The sequence below is a fragment of the Thermobia domestica genome, chromosome 10, assembly GCF_964235325.1.
Source record: "Thermobia domestica chromosome 10, izTheDome1.hap1.1, whole genome shotgun sequence".
Lineage (NCBI taxonomy): Eukaryota > Metazoa > Arthropoda > Insecta > Zygentoma > Lepismatidae > Thermobia > Thermobia domestica.
Genome location: NC_137463.1, coordinates 117,869,765 through 117,877,869, shown reverse-complemented (window position 1 = coordinate 117,877,869; position 8,105 = coordinate 117,869,765). Strand labels below are relative to the sequence as shown.

Sequence of the window (8,105 nt, the reverse complement as noted above, 5' to 3'; positions counted from 1 at the left end):
GGGGCCAGGGGGCCTAGCCCCCTCCGAATTTTGTTAAGTGACAAAAATAATTTAAGCTATTATTTATATATTTTTGAAAGTTTCTGGTAAACTCATGATATACCTATCATAGTATGGGTTCTGGCTAGACTCCCAGTTTTTACCTTCTTAATCCGCCACTGGTATGCGACAAAGCTTATGAAGTTGTCACAATATTCTGACCAAACTACCTATATAAGCTCGAATAAAGTGATCAAGATAAATTGTTGAAAAAAATAAAACAACACGCCCTGACAGGGACTCGAACCCTGGACCGTTAGGTTAAAAGCCTAACGCTCTACCGACTGAGCTATCCGGGCATTTGATGCTACGTCTCGTCTGGTTTCTAGAACTCCAAACGTTTTCTCTTTTCCTCAGCTCCGTGTATCTAAGGACTCCAGACATCCCAATTTAATCAGAAGAGTTAATTTTATTTATTTATTTTTTTTTTTTTTCATTTTTGCTCTCCCTACTTTTCCTGAGTGTGGCCAGAACGGAAAAGTATCTCGCATTTCTTCTTTATAAGTAAGTAATTTAATGTATGCCAGAATTCAAGAACTGAAATCTGAACCATTAACAATGTTTACCGAATTACGGATCATATATTACATCGTTGAATATGGGATGATTGATTCTAAATTAGTCGTAATTATGTCTTGTTTAGGATTAATTTTCAGCAAAGTATTGTCTGATATAGTTTCAAAACCTCGTTCAGTGATCTAAGTGGTCAGCAACTGACGTTTTCCCTTTTCTGTGTTCATGAATTACGAATATGCTTTGATTCCCAGTTTTACTTTCGAGCTTCGATAGGAGAAAATGAAATAAGGAATTATGAAGAAAGAAGAAAAGTAGAATTCATGATTTCAATGGATTTTCGTATTTCATGATAACTACATGCCGGTAAAAGGATTTTTTATGGTTGTCTTCATCTGTCCCAATATACAGTACACTATGTACTATGTTTATATACCTAGATACACTTGCCTACGACCATACCGTTCAACTTCTCTGGAGCGAATTTGAAACTTTAAAAGTTTTTGTAAAACTCGTCTAGGGGATTTTGCGAGTTTTCTTCCTACCTCAAAAATACTGGAAGGCGAATATCAACTTTTCTGATTTTCTCGAAAACGACTCTAACGATTTATCATTATGAACTCCACGAAGTTTACTCTTGCAGGAAGTTCTTATTGGACAATTTTCTCTAATACGATTGAAATGATTTTGCTTGTTTAATAATAAATATTTAATTAACAACCCTATATAATGTGACCCTATATAATCGTTTCTGTTTTTATAAAAAATGCACATCGGATAGTTTGTTCTTGGAAGTAAGTTTTTTTTTTATTTCCTCAAAAACTCCTTTGAAGATATGAAATAAATTTCAGGCAGACTGAAAAGGTATTGAGGCTTTTGCGCACAAAATGGTGTTAGTGTAGCAAATCCCAGGCTGGCGCAGCGGGTAGGGTCTAACGTTATTTGGAAGGTGAAAGTTAAAGCTAGTAGATGTGCTGAAGGGGTTACCGTAAAGCTGCACTATGTTTTACAATTTTATTTCGATAAAAGTGCGATTGAAGCGCAGACTCGTGAACAATTTTGTTCTGTTTATGAATAATATATGTTATCAAAAGCTACAGCCAAAAGATGGTCCAGTTGCTTTCGTTCTGGAAATTTGGATATAAAAGATGTTCTTCACAGTGGGTGACCGATCTTACAAAAAAGTGAATGATATTGTAAAAAATTGAGCAAGACCGGCGTGTAAACAGTTATAGCATTGCCAATGGCCTAAACATCACCAATGGACTCAGACCTGTATCGTCGATAATTAGCATGAATGCACCTAGCAAACCAAAGAAACGGCCATAATTGGTCAACAGAAATGTACCGTATTAATAGGCTACCACCTGACAACACCAAACCGCATACATCTTTAACAATCCCTTAGAAATTGCGAGAATTTGGCTGGGAGGTTTTAAAGCATCCACCGTGCAACTCGGAGCTGACACCGTCCAACTATAATTTCTTTCGGTGTCTGTAGTATAGAACTACCTGAATGGTGTTAGGTTAGTTTCGAAAGAGGTCTGTGAAAACCACGAGCCACGAGTCTAACCACAAACCAGAAAAGTTCTATAACGACGGGATTATAGCGTTGCTGGAAATTGACAATAATGGCAATATTTTCAAATCACAATAAAAAGAGTCTCAACTTTGTCTATAAACTAAATGATAGTTTATTCGTTGGGGTGCTTTTTTTTTTTTAAAAAAAAAAGAAAGTTTTCCAACGTCTTCTATTATAATTGTTCATCGAAAAAGTCTAGTACGGTGGTCCGTACCTTTTACTAAAGTAGGCAAAAATAAACACGCTGTTACACATCGGAATACGGTAGTTACAGACTTGGATAGTGTTTCCATCTTCTGTGATAGATTAGTTTTATTACCCATTGGATAGTTTGTTTCAGATGATAAAACCATTGCCTGATGATCAGCTCCTTCTTTTCGCATTCATCCTCCCTTTTCCCACGTGACTAACCCTTAACTCATGGACATTGTATGTATACACACACGCTCGACTTCCGCCTATTCACAATCGACAAAGAGAGGGTGAAACACCTTTTTAGTCTGACGCTAGTCTCGATTGAAAAACCTATCATCATCTGAATACACGTCGTACAAACGACTATTGACTTGATTTTGTGAAGAATATGTGTACGAACATTGAAAAGGCGCTTTTAACTGTAGGCGTATTGGTCGACCTGTTGTTGTTGGTAGGCTACGCAGAGCATATCATTATTTATTTCATTACTTCGTAAATGGTGAAAGGTTATTATCTTTTATGATCCAGTTTCTCCCTCTTTCCTAAGAAATCTTTTAAAGGAAAAAGCTCGTAGCCTCCGAAAATAAATTGAACAGTCTTAAGATAAAAAGCGAGGGTCGATATCTTCTTCGAAGAGTGCTATTTTTCTGTCATGCAATAGAGATCAGAAAGTATATAATACATTTACCAACTTTGATGCTTGTTAGTGTGAAATGTTGCAAAAAGAGAAGTACACAATAAAGTTTATGCACTCTTTGTGGGTATAATATGAGTATTAAAACAAAAAATAATAAATTAAAAAACTGTATACATAAACCTAGAACATGAATAAAGTTACCATCGATAAATACATTAAACTAGAACTGAGAATATTTAACTTTTAGTATTCAAAATTAAAATTTCCACATTTTACAAGGAAAGTTCGTTTATGTTAAAATATGGAGCTGAAAAGAGTTATCTGTAATTGTCCAAGGACTTCGGTTAAACGCGCCTCAATTTAAGGAAATAATAAGAATGAAGTTTACACTCAATTGGTGCGTTCAGTGCCCAAGGAAATCAAGCCCACTTTTGGTCATTTTGGACATTTCATCTTTAAAATCTCCATCTGAAGCCCCTTTTAAGCTTAAAAGATTCATGTTCAGAAATCTTAAACTGTAACAGTGTTAACTTTTACATGTACTGAAGCGTACCGTACAAACTTGTCTCTTTTTTCCACAATTGTCATAACTGTCATAATGAGCAATGGCAAGGAGTTTGAGGTTTTAACCTTCCCTATTGAGCAACGTATTGTGGAAAAATATTATATATATAGGGAGAGAGAGCGGGTGCTCCAAAAATGGCCCCCACGGACCACAGAGCAATATTCTACATGTTAAAATAAAGCAAAAATGTTATATGTTGTATAATACCCTCCGGGACCTCCTTCAGCCACTATGGGGAATCAAAGTTTCACTATGTGGGAACGTCGCAGATTTACTTGGAGCCATTAGCATTGCTCTACGAATACAACAAGCAGTTGAATCGATTGCTACACTAATAAATGATGCTAGTGTCAATCAATATCGACTTTAGCTGTCATCTCGAAAGAATCGATATGACTATTTGATAGATTGCTAGATCTAATCTATGGTTCTTTATCTGCGACGTTGCCACATAGTGCAAGTCGCATCTCGAGACGAGGACCCGAAATATGTATCCTGTATATATATACAGGATGTTTCAAATATGTGAATATCGGGGTTTTAAGGCTTTGTAGTGTTTCTTACATTTAACATACAATTATAAAACATCAAATGAAAGAGCAACTCAAACGATTTTTGCTACAAGTGTTCAATGTAAGCACCATTCTTCACACGGCACTCATCAAGTCTACAACGACAACATTGTATATTATAGTTTGTAAACAGGGCAGCAGTACTCAAGAATTTTTGTAGAAGAAGAAGGAAAAAGAAATGTAGGCAATATTTGTCGACTGACCTAGATATTTTTCGGTTTATACGTTGCTTTAATGGTGTAAACGGTTGTCAACACTGCACTGGGACAAATCCCGGGGGAATGAGCGGGACCTGCCCCCTCCAATCTTGGAATTGAGGGGACTGTCCCTCCCAATAATCCGATTTGATTTTTTTTTTTTTTTTTAGAGAGAGAGAGAAATGTGATGATTTGTGTCCGATTCTCACAAAGGAAAGTGAGATGAAATTCATGTGCCGCCAAAAATAAAGCCTCAAATCTGCCAGCCTCCCAATGTTGAAGACAACTCTGCTCCCCTGATCCTCCACAGCATTGTTTTTCAACTTCATAAATATTTCGAACATCGCTTAAAAAAAGTATGGGAACGATCTTACCCGTTCTCCTCCCCCCCTCCCAATGTTGAAGACAAATTTGCGACGCTGGATGTGACAAAAGGAAACAAAGTTTCAAACAAAACAGAACTTCTTTTAAAACCCAGAGTAACTTATGGATTGCATGAATCTATGAAGGACAGAAGTTGCTGAAAAAATAAACTGCTTAAAAAATAGCTGGTTTGCTCCAACTTTGGATTTTAAAATAATAATAATAATAGTAATAATAATAATAATAATAATAATAATAATAATAATAATAATAATAATAATAATAATAAATCATTCAGTGCTCGTAAATAGTACCTACATGATTTAAAATACTAATGTTGGAGAAATATGAAGATAACTGTTACATTTACATAAACATCCAGGCATCTTTCGGGAATTTGCCGGGCCTGAAAAGATGCCAATTGATTGTATATAGGCCCTCAGCGCCCATGGCCTGCAAATTACAAAGGGGAAAGGAAGCTGAGGAAGATACCATTAAGGTAAACAACCGTCGTAGCTTCCTTTTCATAGAGGGTTTTATTCCAGGGCGCCGTTCCCCTTCCCTCTGTTGCCCCTAAGTAATCTTAACAGCCAAGTTACAAACTAGCATATTGATTTAACATTCATGCTAGTTTTTGTATATATGCTGTTCCCTCATTCCTAGTAACGTTTTTAACCTTAACGCCACTAGAAAAGAAATGTGGGGAAATAGAAAAAAAATACTTACCTGAATATACTCACTGAATTTTGCCACACGAATAAGAAAAACTTAACTCTTAGCAACAATTTGATTATTGGTGTTTTCTAAGAAAAAGATCTGTCATTGTTAATTCATAAACCCCTATTCTAAATAAATAAACAAATTTTCTAACAAATTTTCAATTTAAATGTATAACACTTTTAAATAATACAAAATGATTTTCAATGGTATTCAAATGTTTTTCGCCTCATGTTGTGTTCCTACGGTGAATCTCTAAACTATTTGAAATCAATGCTGAAACCTTAAGAAGTAGATCTAGAAGTTATGGTTGCATCAGAAATAAAAACCTGATGCTTATGAAAAAGTTTCCCTCTTACAATTCTTGCTATCTAGGAACCAATATTGAAGTTGGAGCTGTCCCCTTAAGGAATTCGTTGTCGTCTCAGCTGTTATAATGGACCCAGCAGCGACGCCCGCCGTCGGAAGTTGACAAAAGTTTACAGGGACTCTGCTCCTTCCATGTCAACCGTTAAAAAGTGGGCAGCTGAATTTAATCGTGGTCGCACAATCCTTGAAGATGACCCATGTGAAGGAATACCGAAAACCGCAACCACACCGGAAACAATCGAAAAAGTTCATGATAGCGTGTTGGACGACAGCGAGTGAAGGTGAATGAGTTAGCTGATAGTGTGGGGATATCTCAAGAACGGGTGCGAAACATCTTGTACAAAGAACTAGGAATGCGAAAACTCTGTGCAAGATGGGTGCCACATTTGCTGACTGCTGACCAAAAGCAAATGCGAAAGCGATTTTCGCAGCAATCTTTGGACCAATTCAAAAAGGATCCGACCGATTTTGTGCGGCGATTTGTGACAATGGATGAGACATGGGTTCACTACTACACACCAGAAATGAAACAGCAGTCCAAGCAGCCGGTGGTGCAGCGCCGAAGAAAGCGAAGACGATCGTATTGCCGAAAAGGTCATGGCCAGTGTGTTTTGGGATGCAAAAGGGATCCTGTTAATTGATTACCTTCCAAAAGGGAGAACAATTACAGGCGAATATTACTCCAACTTTCTTGACCAGCTGGATGCCAAAATTCGCAAGAAGAAGCCTGGCTTGAAGAAGGAGAAAATCATCTTTCACCAGGACAACGCACCTGTGCACAAGGGTGCGTTAGTGATGTGAAAACCGCGGGATTTGGCGTACGATTTGCTCGGCCATCTCCCATGTTCTGATTTGGCCTCATCATCGGACTTCTATCTGTTCCCAAACTTGAAAAAAATTCTTTCGGGGAAGCGCTTCACATCAAATGAAGAAGTTGAGAGGATCGTGGATGACTATTTTCACAACCTTCCAGACTCTCACTTCCGGGAAGAAATACTGATGTTGGAGAAACGCTGGACTAAGTGTATTGAAGTTAAGAGAGTTTGTGTCGAAAAATAAAATAATTTTTAAACTGAAATTCGCAGTCTTTCATTGTCAGGCCGAGAACTTTTCACCCCGCCCTCGTAAATAATAAACATTTCTATAATTACTTTCAATGTCGTAACTTTCTTTAGACATACAATTGGTCCCGTCGCGGCACACCATTTGAAAATGGCTTAGTGCTTATTGTGAAACAAGAAACGGTCTGATGAATTTGTATAAGATGTATTAAAATAAATGTAAATATACCTGCTCGTTAGAAATGTGTCAAATAACGTTTTCGTTAGACATATTCGTATTTTAAGTAGTATATATAACGAATGTTTTAAGTAGCACATGTAATATTTTACTTCTTGGTTTTATTCCGATCAATGGAGTAATCTGAAGTGAAAACTGAAAAGACTCAGTTTACACAGTGAAGGTTATCATATGACTCAATATAGGTGCGTCAAACGTTTATTTTATATTTAATTTGTGACTCTGTTAGTTATTTGCCCTTTATAGGGTTTTGCACGAGTCGAGATAAAACTCGACTCGACTCGAATTTGACTCGAGTTTCAAGTCGAGTCAAAGGTAATTTTCTCGAGTCCAGTTCCGAGCCGAGTCACTGTTTCTGAGTCGAGTCGAGTTTGATAAATGTCTCGCTCGTTCAGTTCGTTTCAACTCGTTTTGAAATAATGGCCTGATTAGACTGGAAAGCGAAAGCCATAAGAAATGTAAGCACTAATGTGGAATACTTTTAGTATTGTTCACGACACGGTATACTACTCACATCTCGTCTCATCTCTATAACGAGACGACAATAGATTTTTATAACGAAACAGTCGCAAATGTCGTGAGTACCAATGTAACTATATACTGTAATTCTTACCATAAAGGCTGAGACCTGCACGGTCGAATTTCAGCCCAAGAAGAGGCCCAACCCCGGTAGTGATGTTAACCGGCTCGGCTCGGTTAAACTGAGCAAACAGTTCGAGCCGGCTTGGTCGGGATGAGCCAATTACTCGGCTCAATTGAGCCGATTACTTGGGCCGGCTCAATTGGGATCAGTCATCCACTCGGCTCAATTGAGCCGATGGCTTGAGTTGGCTCGGTTGGGATTAGCCATCGACTCGGCTCAATTAAGCCGATGGCTAGAGCCTGCTCGGTTGGGATGAGCCACCGAATCGGCTCAGGTGAGCCGATGGGTCGAACCGACACGCTTAGGGTAAGCCAACAGCTCGCGTAAGCCATCGGCTTGAGTCGGCTCGGCTTGGTATGTTACTGGCTCGACTCACTTCTCGGTTCGTCTTAATAGTGAATGAGTTGTGACCCG

At 38.0% G+C, this 8,105-nt stretch overlaps 1 non-coding gene across 1 annotated transcript; it reads right to left on the bottom strand.

The window, feature by feature from the left end:
* Positions 1–265: 265 nt before the first annotated feature.
* On the bottom strand, positions 266–338 carry TRNAK-UUU (transfer RNA lysine (anticodon UUU)). Its single transcript has one exon. It is a non-coding gene; the product is annotated as a tRNA-Lys (tRNA).
* Between the last annotated feature and the right edge of the window lie 7,767 nt (positions 339–8,105).